The sequence below is a fragment of the Trichomycterus rosablanca genome, chromosome 5 (genome assembly GCF_030014385.1).
Source record: "Trichomycterus rosablanca isolate fTriRos1 chromosome 5, fTriRos1.hap1, whole genome shotgun sequence".
NCBI classification, from domain to species: domain Eukaryota; kingdom Metazoa; phylum Chordata; class Actinopteri; order Siluriformes; family Trichomycteridae; genus Trichomycterus; species Trichomycterus rosablanca.
In genome coordinates, this window is record NC_085992.1 from 42,847,488 (window position 1) to 42,865,734 (window position 18,247).

At 39.1% G+C, this 18,247-nt stretch overlaps 1 protein-coding gene across 1 annotated transcript in view; it reads left to right on the forward strand.

The window, feature by feature from the left end:
* The window catches only part of LOC134315172 (adhesion G protein-coupled receptor A3), a 339,202-nt gene that overhangs the window by 209,322 nt on the left and 111,633 nt on the right, over positions 1-18,247 (forward strand). The gene's annotated exons all lie outside the window — the stretch shown is intronic.

An 18,247-nucleotide genomic window follows, 5' to 3' on the forward strand; every position in this document is an offset into this window, starting at 1 on the left:
ATACCGATACCAATCCGATACTATCATTTCTCCTCTCAAACAACTAAGCAGTAATAATACATGTCTTAGTGCACCATGGTTAAACTAGCTATCTAAATAACAATGCTCAGACTGTGAAACAAATATTCTAAAGGAATAAATACAGAACCTACAACATCACAACATTATGCAAAACTGCTATTTTTATTTTCACTTTTACTCACAGAACATTTAGCAGCATTTTTGGTTTCACTTTCTTTCGAGCTGTTGTTCACGTGCCACATCTCGCTTTACGGCGTGTCATCTGAAGTGTCTACAATTGGAAGATGTGGATGTCAATCAAAAGCGATGGACCAATTAAAATTGACGTTGAGATTTTCTGTTAAAGTTCTGTCACGTTTTTAGATGATTAAACCCTGCTGGATTTTGAAGAGGATGTCTGTGGCTAAACGGGAAACGGTGTAGTTTGTTTTATTTCATAACACTAACTGATTTATCGTTGAGGATGTGAGAGATCTCCAAGCCAGGACAAGATAAGTTTTTCTTTATCTCAGTCGAGCGATTTATAATTTATTGTGTTTAAACAGTGTTTTTCGATGTGGCAGTAGTAGATGATTTTTATTGTGTTTAAACAGTGTTTTAGATGTGGCAGTAGTAGATGATTTTTTAAAATGCTACAAGTTTAAGTAGATCAGTGTGTTTTAATTTCTGAATGGCTGCTGCAGATGAGTTGTAGATCAGTGGCACATGTTAATGATGTCATCAAGATGGATCTTGTTAAGGCAGTTCCCGAGTGAGCTGGTAATAAGCGGCACTCTGTTGGAACGTATCTTTGTGTGTTATTTGCTTTACACACAAACAATGGCCTTATTTACATTAAGTGTTATTTACATTAAGTGTTATTTACATTAAGTGTTATTTATATTAAGTAACAGTATCGGATCAGATTACACGTTTTTTTCCTTCCAATATCCGATCCAGTGATTTGGGCCAATATCGGACCGATACTGATACAGAGTATCGCTGGTTCTAAGTTGGTTGTAGTTGGTTTATTAAGTCCTAACATAATTTGTTTCTTTTCTCAGCCTTTTCCCTCTATGTTCCTTTACCCTGTTTTCTAATTTGATGGCTAACACTTATAGGTAAAACAGTGAAGTTAAAATAAGAAGCTGCAGTAGAAAATCCAGCGTTCTATTTTAGCAGAGAAACAACTAGAATGAGTAGAATTTTTGGTGTGGGATGCAAACTTATTTGCTCATTTAATTGTGTTTGCTCAGAAAATGCTTCATTGTGTCCTGTTTGAGTGTGGGAAATGTCAACTGCATGATATTACTGGCACACAATACAAAGTCATGAGTTGAAACTTTTCCTCCATTTACTGTGTGTAGTGTATTATCTCCTCTAAATTGTCCTAATACTTATTTATTGTGAGTGCAATTCCTGCTTCATGCCCAGCGTTCTTTATAAAGGATTCAAACCAAGTGCGACCCTTAAGCCTTGTTTGCAGTACAGCAAATAAGTTTATAACAAATAAATTCACTTGCTATGAGGACAATTGTAACAAGGATATTATTGTCTTTATTACCTAACTGTGGAAAACATATAAACTAGGGCTGTCACACGATTACATTTTTTTAATCAAGATCAATCGCAATTAAAGAACCAAATTAATCGCGATAAATCGCCTGCAAAAATAACTAAGCAAAATTTAAACAGTTATGCACATTTTTATTGCAAGAAAATGTTTACCAATAAAAAAAAAAAAAATATATGATAACATTATTAAATCTAAATTATCTTTAGAAAACCAGCCAATGCCTATATAGAGTTGTTAACAGCTACCCATCTTTCAACCAGTTATTTAAAATGACAAGTCTGTTCACATTATCTGGCAAAAGTGAGAATCTGTTCACAACCCTGTCACTGGAAACAGGCGCTCACAGGGTACTACAATCAACCATTTCTAGATGCAACACGTATAACATCATGTAGACCCACATTGTTAACTATGTTAAAGCGTCTACAGTCCATTGTGATCCAGTTAACACCAGTGTTTGTAATGTTCCCACGACGTGTACAGTCCATGGACTTTCCATCCAAATTCCTCTGAAATAAAGTGTTCTGAGCTCATTTAGCCTGTAACGTGTATCCGTGCACTCAGACGTCTGACGAGACAAAGGTGTGCTCTGACCAAAGATGATATTAAAGCGTCAATTAATAACTGTAATTTTGTCTATGATTTCTCATGCTTTTTGAAAACAAAAATGATTATTCGAAACATCCTACATTTCGCAATATGTAGCAGCAGCAGCTCGAGTAATTTATAACTCACGACCGCTAACTGGAAAAAGACCCGTGTTATCTCTATACAGTATAAACACAATAATGCTGTGTTAAAGCAGTGCAAATTACCACACTGACGTATGTTTAAAGTGGCACAAACATAGCCCAATAAAAATCGTTTGATTAAAAATTTTATTCGCGATTTTTTTTTTTTTTTAATCGAGACAATTAACAATTTTTACGTGTTAATCACGTTAATTAATGCAATTAACGACAGCCCTAATATAAACTATGAGTGAACTAAATATGAAATGCTTTCTGTATATTTAGTTATAAAGGCTAATAAAGAGGAGAACAGCATTTACCTCAGAAACAGCTTTAGTTCTTCTTGGAGCACTCTCATAAATGTTCTGAATGGTTTTACATTTAAAGAGACTTACAGTTGTGATTAAGTGCAAAGCGAGCAATTAAGGTTTAAGGGCCTTGTTTAAGGGTCCAACAACTTCCAATTACTAGTTTAGTACCTTAACGGTGGCCAGTGATAGCTCAGTGGTTAAGGTACTGGACTAGTAAACAGACGGTTGCCGGTTCAACCCCCGCCACCACCAAGTTGCCACTGTTGGGTCCCTGAGCAAGGCCCTTAACCCTCAATTGCTCATTGTGTTCCGCTCACTGTGTAAGTCGCTTTGGATAAAAGCGTCTGCTAAATGCTGAAAAGTAAATGTAAATGTAAATGTAAATGTTAACGTAGGGCTGGATGATATGGCTAAAATTTATATCATGATATAACTCCTAATTTCGGTTGATACGATATAATTCATATATCGATATGAATAACACAAATGTCAGAAAAACTGCCAAAAACACCAAAATTGGATGGCTGTACCTGCAAACCTCTTTTCTGGTTTCTGGCAAGAAATACAAGTGGAATACACCACTGAAATAGTCCTTCCTCTTTTATCAGCTATTTCATCTGCTTCTTTTTCAACTGTGGACAGTGGCGGAGACAGACAATTTCCATAGGGGTGACCAGACTGAGACCACTGCTCACACAGGGGTGGCACAGAAACTGTCTGATACCTTATTTTTGTATGTGGCTAGTAGCTGTTGATCTAGTAGTGTTTTGGTCACTCACTCGTTTACCTATACAGGCAGTGAGTACCATGTAGAATTACATCAAGCCTAGCATAATAAGCTTTTCATTTTTTCTCATTTTCCCTGTGAAAAACTAAAATATAGCCTATAACCTTAACAGAATTTCAAAGATATTCCTTTGCAATACTTGATCATTTGATTGCAAACTTGTGTGTACTGATGAGACTCATTTGAACCCCAGAACATGCCAGTGTGAATGCATGGAAAACAAATTTTTATTTTCTTTCAAGAATATGACACATTCTGACCAACACTATTAAGCCAAATCAGCATTGAAAATTGACTTTACTTTTAATACTTTTAACCTTCTACAATGCTGGGGCTTCTTAAAACTGAATATTTTCTTTTAAATAGAAGTGTTATTTAATTGCTATTAAATTGTTTTTGAAAAAAAAAAACGCCCAATTAGGAGGAAAACAGCCCAATCTGGCAACAGTGGAACGCGAATATCCCGTTGGTGCCTTTATTCGTAGCGCGCCACAACTAATAAGAAGTAATATTAATAAGTGGTATTAGTACTCAGTAGTATTAGTACTCAGTACTGGTACTTTTTCTGTAATTGTGTTGGTGGTTGACATTTATGTTGAGTGTGTAACTGCACTGTTTTGATGGAGAACTACTCGCTTGAGGTGCGCTGTTGAATTGTGTCCCTGTGGGAACACCTGCGAGCAGAAATGCTTCCGCAAAAAAGTAACACGGGCAAAGCGCACTGACGTAATGCATATCGATCGAATTTGTTTAAAAATCATATCACCGGTATTGAAACATTTTCTATCGCGATATATATCGATATCGAATTATTGTCCAGCACTATGTTAACGGCAGTTCTTGTCCTGCCCTGTTTTGATGTTAAATGTTGAAGCACTCCTCAAGAACAACATCTTTTAGTTCTTTAAGCGATGCAGCAGATTTCCAGTCTGCATTTTAGGATTTCTCATAAACATTTAATCATGTATGAATCTGGTGATTGACAAAATATTGGTGTCCATCAGACCACTTGTGAATAATGTCAGCAGTGTATTATTCTCCTGGAACATGTGAACATCATCACAACGAGTAATTACACTAAAGAACTTATCTACTTCTGTAAGGTATTTGTTGGTGTTCTTTCAGCTGCTCCCATATTTTAGGGTTTGCCACAGCACTCTGCATACCTAATTACACACAGGTTTTATGCCGAATGCTCTTCCCGGCACAACCTTCATTGTTTATTTATTCATTTATTTATTTTTTTATCCATGTTGGACTGGCACTGACAAGTGCATCTTCCAGTGGCTAGGCTGTACAGCCATACAAGTCATAGCCATGTTGCCCGATAGTATTGCCAGTAGCACCGCTGGGACCTGGGGTTCATCATTGGGATGATGTATTTTACTATTGCACCACTTGAATGACCTTAGTTTGAGATTTTTAACAGATGTTGCCTATACACTAATAAACACCCCAATATACTGAACAGGCAGAAGCAGGCATTGTGGGTTACAGACATTCTTTGATCTAGTTGATCTAGGCTGGTAAGACCATATTCCATATTGCTTGGGTTTGAGTTTTAAATATTGAGTAAGATTTTATCTTACACATAAAGTTTGCTGATTGGCAGCTTTGTTATGAATTCTAGCTTGGTAAAGCTCATGGTGTACAGATTTTATGTGGCTGTGCATTATATATTGAAATATGGCTAGGGTTATATACACTGATCAGCCATAACATTAAAACCACCTCACTGTTTCTACACACGCTGTCCATTTAATCAGCTCCACTTACCATATAGAAGCACTTTGTAGTTCTACAATTACTGACTGTAGTCCATCTGTTTCTCTGCATACTTTGTTAGCCTGCTTTCACCCTGTTCTTCAATGGTCAGGACCCCCACAGGACCACTACAGAGCAGGTATTATTTAGGTGGTGGATGATTCTCAGCACTGCAGTGACACTGACATGGTGGTGGTGTGTTAGTGTGTGTTGTGCTGGTATGAGTGGATCAGACACAGCAGCATTGCTGGAGGTTTAAAATATCGTGTCCATTCACTGTCCACTCTATTAGACACTCCTACCTAGTTGGTCCACCTTGTAGATGTAAAGTCAGAGACGATCGCTCATCTATTGCTGCTGTTTGAGTTGGTCATCTTCTAGACCTTCATCAGTGGTCACAGGACGCTGCCTACGGGGCACTGTTGGCTGGATGTTTTTGGTACGTGGACTATTCTCAGTCCAGCAGTGACAGTGATGTGTTTAAAAACTCCACCAGCATTTCTGTGTTTTATCCACTCATACCAGCACAACACACACTAACACACCACCACCATGTCAGTGTCACTGCAGTGCTGAGAATGATCCACCACCTAAATAATACCTGCTCTGTGGTGGTCCTGTGGGGGTCCTGACCATTGAAGAACAGCATGAAAGGGGGCTAATAAAGCATGCAGAGAAACAGATGGACTACAGTCAGTAATTGTAGAACTACAAAGTGCGTCTATATGGTAAGTGGAGCTGATAAAATGGACAGTGAGTGTAGAAACAAGGAGGTGGTTTTAATGTTGTGGCAGATCGGATTTTATGTAGTGTCATTGTTATTTTGTCCACCACCAACGTATTATAATAATAATAATAATAAATTGCACAAATTTATTATAATAATTTATTTATTTATCTTCAGTAACCATTCCATATTGATGGAGTGACCAGGGTCATGGTGCCTTCTCAGGAACACCACTTGACACAAGCGCGGAATTCATGTTGGACAGAGCATCAATTCATCAAGTGGATTCACTTCTTCATCCACTTACTTACACATAAGAGCAATTTAGAGAAGCCAATTCATGACAAAACAGCCTAATAGGCAGTAAGAGTTGTGGAGTTGTGGTGACTTTTGTACTCTGTATTGTACAGAGTACGATATACCAAACTGAAATAAACTTTGTACAATGTACTTTCACTGCATGACTCACATATAAATGACTTAAAATTCTTAATTTGTCTAATAACTTGAATAATAAAATGGTTCTCATGTAAAGTACCTTTGCTTCATCAGTCTAGCTCAGGTGTCTTTAATGAACGTGTCTTTGGTCAGAGAATTTAATTAAAGTCATTGTTTGAGTCACACTTACTGAATGTCATGCTGAATGTCCTGCAAAATGAGCAAGTCTTAACAGGTACCAGCAATCAGGATTCTTAAGGACATCGGCCCATCAGAATGTCACTGAATGAATTAATCAGGGTCATAGTGATTTCATGTGCTGATTAAATTGCATGTAAACCATTTATCTATTAGATTTGTAATATAAAATAAGGACAGGGACATAAACAAACAAACTGTTCCAACAGTTTAAAGCACTGAGTTAAAGGAGCTCATAAAATAAGCAAACCATCCGAGTGGATTATTTAGGCAAGACAGAAAGAGGGCAGTGGTTAAGGTACTGGACTAGTAATCAAAAGGTCGCTGGTTCAAGCCCCACCTCTGTCAGGTTAAGCAAGGCCCTTAATCCTCAATTGCTTGGACAATACACCAATCAGCCATAACATTAAAACCACCTCCTTGTTTCTACACTCACTTTCCATTTCGTCAGCTCCACTTACCATATGGGAGCACTTTGTAGCTGTACAATTACTGACTGTAGTCTATCTGTTTCTCTACATGCTTTGTTAGCCCCCTTTCATGCTGTTCTTCAATGGTCAGGACTCTCCCAGGACCCCTACAGAGCAGGTATTATTCGGGTGGTGGGTCATTCTCAGCACTGCAGTGACACTGACATGGTGGTGTTGTGTTAGTGTGTGTTGTGCTGGTATAAGTGGATAAGACACAGCAGTGATGGAGTTTTTAAACACCTCACTGTCACTGCTGGACTGAGAATAGTCCATCAACCAAAAATATATCCAGCCAACAGCGCCCCATGGGCAGCGTCCTGTGACCACTGATGAAGGTCTAGAAAATGACCAACTCAAACAGCAGCAATAGATGAGCGATCGTCTCTGACTTTGCATCTACAAGGTGGACCAACTAGGTAGGAGTGTGTAATAGAGTGGACAGTGAGCGGACACGGTATTTAAAAACCAGCAGCGCTGCTGTGTCTGATCCACTCATACCAGCACAACACACACTAACACACCACCACCATGTCATTGTCACTGCAGTGCTGAGAATGATCCACCACCTAAATAATACCTGCTCTGTGGTGGTTCTCTGAGAGTCCTGACCATTGAAGAACAGGGTGAAAGCAGGCTAAAAGGTATGTAGAGAAACAGATGGACTACAGTCAGTAATTGTAGAACTACAAAGTGCTTCTATATGGTAAGTGGAGCTGATAAAATAGACAGTGAGTGTAGAAACAAGGAGGTGGTTTTAATGTTATGTCACAGTACTGTAAGCTGCTTTGGATAAATGCTGAAATGTACATGTAAATTTGTGCAGAGAATACATATTTAATATAAAGGTTGTTCTAGGTTATTTCATCCATAAATGGGAAATCATTTCAATATAAACCCCACTTCTTATTCCTGTGTGGTTCATCTGATTCTTTTAGTGTGACCCTGCTAGTCTGGTAATTACTGTTTCCTGGAAGTAAAGGATAATAAGGTCAGCAAGGTGGCAGTACAGTAAAAGTCAAAGCAATTTAGATTAAAACACGGCAGAAATGTGGACGTTTTATATACTTCTGAGATTATTCATCTGCAGTCAATTCTGAGAAGTGAACAATGTGCCAGTCAACTGAGTCAGTTTCAAATGTTATTTAGATAACAAGTATATGTGTTATTTTATATGTCATTATATTTTATTTTATATGCTGTTTACCATTCTCATAATACCAGTGTAGATGACCTCTATTACATGTCCTTTATTACATGTAGTGTGTGTGTGTGTGTGAGAGAGAGAGAGAGAGACAGTACACACTCATCTCTCGGCTCAGCTACCTGCTGGGAGGCTGCAGCTGGATTCTGTCAGTGTCCTGGATCATCAAACATTGAGAGGAAATAGCCCAGTTATTTTTAATGTTCATCTCAGATCATCTGTCGTCCGTGTTCTGTGTTATTTAAAGTGCTGTGTTTTAAATACCTGTCTCACGAGGATTTCACTGTCCTTTTTGGAGTATTGCGTACCTAAATGATTGATTTCACATCATGTTTTGGCTTAAATTTGCAGCATCTTTTTAGGATGAAGCACTATAATAAAACTGTAGAAATTTGTCATTGTGGCTAAAGAGCGGCGAACCAGAAAAACTCATCCTAGAGTCTAGACGTCTCAGGTCTGAGTGACACATATGCAATAAACCACCCACGTCTAAAAGCTTGTCAATGCTGGCCAGTGTCCTGCATCTGGATGCTTATTTGTATGGACATACATCCATGTCAGATTCAAATTATATTACTACATGACAAACTAACACTATACACCGATCAGCCATAACATTAAAATCACCTCCTTGTTTCTACACACACTGTCCATTTTATCAGCTCCACTTACCATAGGAGCACTTTGTAGTTCTACATACCTTTATAGCCTGCTTTCACCCTGTTCTTTAATGGTCAGGACCCCAACAGGACCACCACAGAGCAGGTATTATTTATTATTTAGCACAGCAGTTACACTGACATGGTGGTGGCATGTTAGTGTGTGTTGTGCTTGTATGAGTGGATCAGACACAGCAGCGCTGCTGGAATTTTTAAATACCATGTCCACTCACTGTCCACTCTATTAGACACTCCTACCTAGTTGGTCCACCTTGTAGATGTCAGAGATGATCGCTCATCTATTGCTGCTGTTTGAGTTGGTCAGCATCTTTTTAGAATGTTGGTCAGCATCTTTTTAGGATGGATCACTGTAATAAAACTGTAGAAATTTGTCATAGTGGCTAAAGAGCGGCGCACCGGAAAAACTCATCCCAGAGTCTAGACGTCTCAGGTCTGAGTGACACATATGCAATAAGCCAGCCACGTCTAAAAGCTTGTCAATGCTAGCCAGTGTCCTGCATCTGGAAGCTTTTTTGTGTGGACATACATCCTAATGGCAGGTCCAAATTATATTACTACATGAGGGACTAACACACTATATGTCAAAAGTATGTAGACACCGTTTCTAATTATTATATTCAGGTGGTTTAGTCACATCCATTGCTAATGCATAAGTAAATTGGCTAAAATATCTAAAATAATTATATGCTGTCAGATTATTGTTTATGTAAACGATTAATTTCACGTGATGTTTTTCCCCAAATTTGCAGCATCTTTTTAGGATGGATCACTGTAATAGATTGTAGAAATTTGTCATTGTGGCTAATGAGTGGCGCAACAGAATAACTCATCCTAGAGTCTAGACGTCTCAGGTCTGAGTGACACATATGCAATAAGTCATCCATGTCTAAAAGCTTGTCAATGCTAGCCAGTGTCCTGCATCTGGAAGCTTATTTGTATGGACATGGACAGTTAGTGTTTCTGTCAAATGCATCAATCTGCCCAATGACATTGAACAGGAAAGCCAGGGAATGTAATATTAAATAAACAACATCATTCATTCTTCAGGATGGAAAAATGTAGGTTAGTCATTGACTTTTGTTTGTACTTTGCAGTAGAGTTACAAAGCATAGAAACTTTGCTTTTTAATGGAAAACGTTAGAGAAATACTGTTTGCTCTTTTCTTTGCATTTCCATGGCTGAGCTGTATGCTTATAATGCATTCATATTTTTCACTAACCTCTGTGTTTTGGACAGAATTGTGCTGACACTGCAAGAACCTCCAGAACGCCTGGACAGGGTGCCAGATCACTGTATGGCTTTGCATTACTAACACCATGATCTGCACTGCACTTATTAACACTTGCAAATACTGAGATAAATGCTTACAATTGTGTAAGTGCTTATTCGTGAAAAAACTGGCATTTGTATAGGCTGTGGATTTTGTTCAGCCTGCTAACAAGTTTAAAATAAAAATTGCACCGCTCAGGTGGCGCAGCGGTAAAACACACTAGCACACCAGAGCTGGGATCTCGAATACATCGTATAGAATCTTAGTTCTGCCATCCGGCTGGGCTGGGAGGTCACATGAACAATGATTGGCTGTTGTTCACAGGATGGGAAAGCCAGACCAGTGTTCCTCATAACTGGTGCAATTATCACCTCTGCTGACTGATTGATGGCGCCTGCGCAGAGTTGGGGAATAATGCTGATCAGGGTGTGGCTCTCCGTGCACAGGGCTGGTCAGCATATGAACTCGCCTTGTGCAGGTGAAAAGATGCAGTCAATAATGATCATGTGTCGGAGGGGGCGTGTGTCAGTTGCGAAGCTCCTCGGTCAGCAATGGAGGGTTATATCGGTAAAGGTGAAGCGTAACACAATCAGGGTCATTGGATACGACTAGATTAGGGGAGAAAATTGAGGGGAAAAAAATTCAGAGAAAATGGCTTGGTGGGTAGCACTGTACCTCACAGCAAGAATGTCCTGGGTTTGATTCCCAGATGGTGCATTCTGGGTCCTTACTTTGTGGAGTTGGCATGTTCTCTTCTAGAGGTTTCCTCTGGTTTCCTCCCACAGTCCAAACACATGCAGTCAGGTTAATTGGAGCTACTAAAATTACCCTAGGTGTAAATGTGTGTGTGTGTGTTTCCTACCTTTTGCCCAGTTAATTGGACCTACTGTAACCCTGCATAGAATAAAGCAGTGGTAAAACAGACAATGAATGTGTAACGAGTAGGGGCTAGACTGGACAAGAGTGGACACACACACTGACTGACTAATAACAAAACATGAACAAGACTAACTTTAATACAGGACATGAGCTAACAGACAGGAGCTAACAGACCAGACCAGATCAAGATGGTAAAGGCAAAATAGTCTCCACTGTAGGATCCACAGCGGCTTGCTAAAATGCCCTAAGCATTATACCTTAAATGAGGTGCAGCTGTGGATAATTTGCAGTGGACTAATCATAATGAGGGGCGTTGGCTTTAAACTGAAAACACTCTAAACATGTGCTCCCAGAGAGAGGGGCGTGGCACATGCACAAGAGTTCCAGCAAGAGCACACAGAGGCTGGATTCCTGACAGAATGAATGAATCACATTTAAAATTATTTCACTGTTGCAGCCCCAGATCTTGATAAATAATTCAGACTGATGAGGTCTAGTTTTCTTAGATATTAGACATGTTGAAAGATGAGTTTATCCTCTTGGCTGGTTACTAGATCTTGAACTTGTGCTATGCCTTCATAGGTACGCATGCTTTTCGGACGACAGCTTCTCCTTTGTCTTTTGTAGCTTCCAGTTTCACAGATCTTACAGCGATTTTAAAGTCCTCCTTTTTCCAGTTTTTCTCTGGAAATTCAGCAAATATCTCAAAGTACTTAATATAACCTTTAAGCAGAAACAGGTTCTTTATTAAAATTCTGGTCTGCTCGGTGGGTATCTCAGTCACCTCAAAGCAAGAAGGTCCTGGGTTTGATTCACAGCATTCTGGGTACTTTCTTTGAGAAGTTTGCATGTTCTGTCCCAGAGGTTTCCTAATAAAGAGCTACTAAACCTACCCTAAACGTAAATGTGTGTGTTTGTGTTTCCTACCTTTTGCCCAGTGAATTGGACCCACTATAACCCTGCATAGAATAAAGCGGTGGTAAAACATACTGAATGAATGAATTGCATTTAAAATTCTTTCACTGTTGCAGCACCAGATCTCGATAAATAATTCAGACTGATGAGGTCTAGTTTTCTTAGATATTTGAAATGTTGAAAGATGGGTCTGAGGTTTATCCTCTTGGCTGGATACCAGATCTTGAACTTGTGCTATGTGCACATGCTTTTCAAATGGCAGCTTCTCTTTCGCCTTTTGTAGCTTCCAGTTTCACAGATCTTACAGCGATTTTAAAGTCCTCCTTTTTCCAGTTTTTCTCTGGAAATTCAGCACATATCTCAAAGTACTTCATATAACCTTTAAGCAGAAACAGGTTCGTTATTAAAATTCTGGTCTGCACGGTGACTCGGTGGGTAGCTCAGTCACCTCAAAGCAAGAAGGTCCTGGGTTTGATTCACAGGTGGAGCATTCTGGGTCCTTTCTTTGTGGAGTTCTCCCTGTGTCTGCGTGGGTTTACTCCGGGTGCTCCGGTTTCCTCACACAGTCCAAAGACATGCAAGTGAGGTGAATTGGAGATACAATATTGTCCATGACTGTGTTTGATATAACCTTGTGAACTGATGAATCTTGTGTAACGAGTAACTACTGTTACTGTCATAAATGTAACCAAAGTGTGTAAAACATGACGTTAAAATCCTAATAAATAAATAATTAAAACTCTTTTCTCAGTGGTAAAAATGGTTTATCTTGTGTTACAGTATTGTCGAATGTTGTTGTTGAGCGGAAACACAAAAGCTTGTCATAATAACCAATATTTACTAATAGTAAATCAAGTCAAATGTATTTATATAGTGCTTTTTAACAATGAACATTGTCTCAAAGCAACTTTACAGAATCCAGGACCAACAGACAAAAAAACCCCGAGGGCAACAGTTGCAAGGAAAAACTCCTTTAAAAATACAGGAAGAAACCTTGAGAGGAACTGGACTCAGCAGGGACCCATCCTCTTTGGGTGGCCTGGAGGATACTTGAAATAAATAGGATTTACACAAATCATATAAACACAAAGTTCTTCATTGTTCAGTCCAGTCTGTGATAAAGTCTGCTGTAAGTTCTGGACATTTTGGTGCAAACACGCCAGGTTTCCATCCCATCTAGTAGGAGCAGCATTGTTGGCACTGCAGTCTCGACTTGCAGTCTTTAACCTCGAGAGGGTAAACAGGTTTCCGTCAGAACGCTTGTTTGCTTGTTTAGTTTGACAAGAGTAATCAAAAGCCTGAGTAAATTAATATGTTTTCAATCTAGACAATCTAAACATCGAGACTGTGTCCGAGTCCCGGACAGAGGCAGGGAGATTATTATAAAGTTGTGGAGCTTTGTAAGAAAATGCTCTTAAAAGTAAAATGACCTTGTTGTGTCCAACTGTGATGTCATCAACATTTGCCAAAGTAATGTGCAAAGGTACCGAGGTCCCTTTTTTGACTCACAGTGTAGAATGCTAGAATGAACCTTACTGCAGACGTGGAAAAGATACAGTTCTATTGCTGTTTCACTATCCTGCTGGGATGTGATTACTAGCACTGATCCTACAATATTTTATTATAAAGTCGTTTTGGAAAGTAAATCAGTAAGAACAGAATATTTCTAACATTTTTATTGCCTGAATCTGTAATTTATTTTGCCTTTTTCTGCCATATGTGTGTTTCATGGTCTTGGCTGTGAAATGTGCTCTTTATTGGGATTTAATCTCTAGGCTATACTGCAGTGTGGGATTAATCTTTATAGACACCCGGCAATATTTCAGATGAGGCTGTATGCTGACAAGGAAAAATTTTAACTCTCTTCTATAGAGTAATATTCTTGTCCCCTTCTGCATTTTAATCATGAGCTATATGTTTCATAAACTGTATATTATTACATTTGCACTTTTGCTACTTGTTCTAGTAGGTTAATGGTAGTACATCTAAGTCAGAGACCACTGTGAACATTTTATTTTTGTAATTTACAAAAGCTAACATGATTCGATAGAAATGTCAAATAAAATAAGAAATCAAATATGTTTGTTTATTTTGAATCAGCAGTTTCACACATCCACAGTGGCTCGGTGGGTAGCACTGTCGCCTCACAGCAAGAAGGTCCTGGGTTTGATCCCCAGGCGGGGCAATCCGGGTCCTTTCTCTGTGGAGTTTGCATGTTCTCCCCATGTCTGCGTGGGTTTCCTCTTGGAGCTCCGGTTTCCTCCCACAGTCCAAAAACATGCAGTCAGGTTATTTAGAGACACTGAATTGCCTTATAGGAGAATGTGTGTATGTGTAGGTATGTCTGCCCTGCGATGGACTGGCGCCCCGTCCAGGGTGTTACTATGTGCCTTGCGCCCATTGAAAAGCTGGGATAGGCTCCAGCTCCAGCACCCCCCCCCCCCACAGAGTTGCTTCCAGAGTTGATTTTTGTGTATGTGCCATGCCCCGGTCTCTAGGGCCACATTTTGTTTAAGTCTACTCCTCCTCATTTTGATTGGTCAAGTAAGCTAATGATCCACAGCTGCTCCTTATTTCAGGTGTAATGCTCGGGGCATTTAAGGGTGCAGCTGCGGGTCCTTCAGCAGAGCCTATTTTGAGTTTCATGTATTGGTTTGGTTTGGTTTGATTTGTTTTGTTAGGATTGTCACGCTTTTGACTTTGTTATGCTTCTGGCTGAAATCTTTGCTTGTTGTTGTCATGATTTTGACTCGTGTACTGTTCATGATTTTGGCTCATGCTCTTGCTTTTGCTTAGAAGTCTTGTTTAGTCTTGTTCATGTCTTGTGTTAGTCTAAGATCATGTTTAGCCTTGGCATAGGGTTCAGGTTTAGCTTTAGCATTGGTCATGTGTTTGTCTGGTCTTGTGTACCCCTGTCTTGTGTTTTGTTATGATTAAGCGTTATTTAACATCTCTGCGTGTGTGTCCACCACCTCTTCTCACGTCTAGCCCGTTCATTACAAGTAGCTATACTACAAGTACATCATCTATATTAAACACATACTAAATACATCTTAATGTCAGGTCCAAATTATGTTACTACATGGCAAACTAACACACTATATGCCAAAAGTATGTAGACACCCTTCCTAATTATTTTGTTCTGGTGCTTTAGTCACATCCATTGCTAATGCAAATTGGCTAAATTATCTAAAATAATTATATGCTTTCAGATTTGTGCAATAATTATATGCTTTGCAAATTTGTCCATGGTGCACAGATGGAGGTCCATAAAAACGTGGTTTGGCGAGACTGGTGCAGAAAACTCCAGTGGTCTGCTCATAATATTTTATATAATATAATAATAATAATAATAATAACAATAATAATACAAACCCCATTGTACAAAATGCTGTTGTATTTTGTACAAACCCCATTTAAAAAAAAAGTTGGGACGTTGAGTAACATGCAGTAAAAAAGAATGTGATTTGTTAATGCTCTTGAATCGGTATTCAACTGACAAAAGTAGAAAAAGAAGATTTTCAGTGTTTCCATTGATCATTTATTGTATTTCGTAAATATAAATACATTTAAAAATTTATATAAATTTGCAACACACTCCAACAAAGTTGGGATGGAGGCGTGTTTACCTCTGTGTTCCATCACTTCTCCTATTAATGAGATATTTTAATGCTTTAGGAACTGAGGACAGTAATTAGATTTTTTTCTGTTATCTGTGCTTGATATGAGACTTTATGTGTCTGATTTTCTTTATAATGCGGCATACGTTTTCAATATGAGACAGATCTGTGTTGCAGGCAGGCCAGTCTAGCACATGCACTCTAGAGCCATGCTGTTGTAGTGTGTGCAAAATGATGCCATTGTTTTGCTGAAATAACCATGCCCTTCGTGTTACTTTCATACATACAGTATGCACACACCCATGCCATGACAGATGTTGACTTTTGCACCTTTCACTGATTATAGTCTGGATGGTCCTGTTCGTCTTTGGCATAGAGAAGTTGACATCCATTTTTTGCAGAAAACAAGCTGAAATGTGGACTCAGATGACCATAGCACACGTTCCCACTGTCTTTTGGTCCTTGAGCTGGGTCCCAGAGAACTCAGCAGCATTTCTGTTAGGAATTAATGTACGTCTTTATCTTCGTGTAACAGCGTTTCAGGTTGCATTTCTTGATTCAGTGGTGGACTGTATTAAGTGACAACAGTTTTTTTAAGTACTCCCTAGCAATGTGGCTTTATTTTTAACAGTACTATGATGGTTTCACACACAGTGCCATCGGAGGGCTTGAATGTCACACACATTGAACAGTGGTTTCTGTCCATGACCTCTGTACAGTGGACCCTTGACTTACAAATTTAATTGGTTCCAAAGGGCTGTTCTTAAGTTAACATGTTTGTTAGTTAAACCATTTTTCCCCATAAGAAATCATGTACATAGAATGAATCTGTGCCAGACCTCCCAAACCACCTTACCTAACATTTCTAATGTCTTAAATGGTCTTTTTTTATTATAAATACAAGTATATTTGCCCTTGAATCTTAAATGATAGAATAGACAATACTGTAATAAACAATAATAAACAACAATACACAGTGGTACTGTACAGTACTGTACTGCGTGCTGTACCATAGACCATAATACATTTTATCTACCAGAAACAACAATAACTCTCTATTATTTCCTTCTGTATTTCAATAGCGTTGTATTTTGTAAGTGTAATTGCACGAAATAATAACTTCCTTCTTCTCTCTTACTCAATGTCCCCTCTGTCTGATACACAGTGACAGCTACTGGCAGGAGTAATTATACAACAACAAAAAACTGCACTTTCTCTGCACCTTCTTTGGGGACATTTTAATATCGAATATAATATCTTTATATTTAATATATAAAGAAAACACTGGAAAAACACCATCCGCTGTCCGAATGTTCGCTCACGGTAGAGAGAGAGAGAGAGAGAGAGACGGTTGGAGTCAACTTGTTCATGACGTCACATGTTTCTCAAATTTCGGTTTGTAATGGGAAATTTGTTTGTACGTTAAGTTGAAAAAGATCGTTCGTAACCCAAAATGTTTGTATGGTAAACCATTCGTAACTCAAGGGTCTACTGTAGATTCTTTGAATCTTTTCACAATATTATGTACAGATATTACAATACTATATATAAATGGTAAATACCTAAATTAGTTGCAGTATTGAGTTGAGAAATGTTCCTGCTGAACAGACAGTTCTCTCATGAAGCCACAACCCTTCATTGCTTGCACAGATTTAGATGGATCCTGCTTTTATATCCAAAGAAGTAGAAGGAAGTAAAACTAAGTTTATTCTTTGTAGTGTCTATTTTCACCAGCCTTCAGATGAACTCACACAGCAGTGATGATTCATAAGAAATCGGTTGGTTTTACCTGAACCTGACATGAGCATCATTATCTCCATCGGCTGCAGTGATGGCTGTTAGACTGTCCGAGCCCTTCAAATGCAAAACCAGCCCCAGCCTGTAACGGGAATATTTTCTCAATAGTGATTTGACTCATTCTCAGCCAGGGGATTGCTCTGCTCCATTGAGACTCCTGCTACGCTTTTTTCAGACACACGAAAATTGTCAAGTCAAATAGCTTCCCTCTCTGTTGCCATGGAGATGTATTCTTTGGTGCCGCATCGTGCACTTACACAGAACTATCATCATCTAATGCATGTGTGGAAATTATTTACAGTGGATTTAGACCATAAGGTATACACTATATTGCCAAGAGTATTCACTCACCCATCCAAATAATTGAATTCAGGTGTTCCAATCACTCCCATGGCCACATATGTATAAAACCAAGCACCTAGGCATGCAGACTGCTTCTACAAACCTTTGTGATAGAATGGGTCGCTCTCAGGAGCTCAGTGAATTCCAGCGTGGAACCGTGATAAGATGCCACCTCGTGTCCAGTCGTGAAATTCCCTCACTACTAAATATTCCACAGTCAACTGTCAGTGGTATTATAACAAAGTGGAAGCGATTGGGAACGACAGCAACTCAGCCACAAAGTGGTAGCCACGTAAAATGACAGAGTGGGGTCAGCGGATGCTGAGGCAAATAGTGCGCAGAGGTCGCGAGTCAATCGCTACAGACCTCCAAACTTCATGTGGCCTTCAGATTAGCTTAAGAACAGTGTGTAGAGAGCTTCATAGAATGGGTTTCCATTGCCGAGCAGCTGCATCCAAGCCTTACATCACCAAGCACAATGCAAAGCGTCAGATGCAGTGGTGTAAAGCACGCCGCCACTGGACTCAGTGGAGCAGTGTTC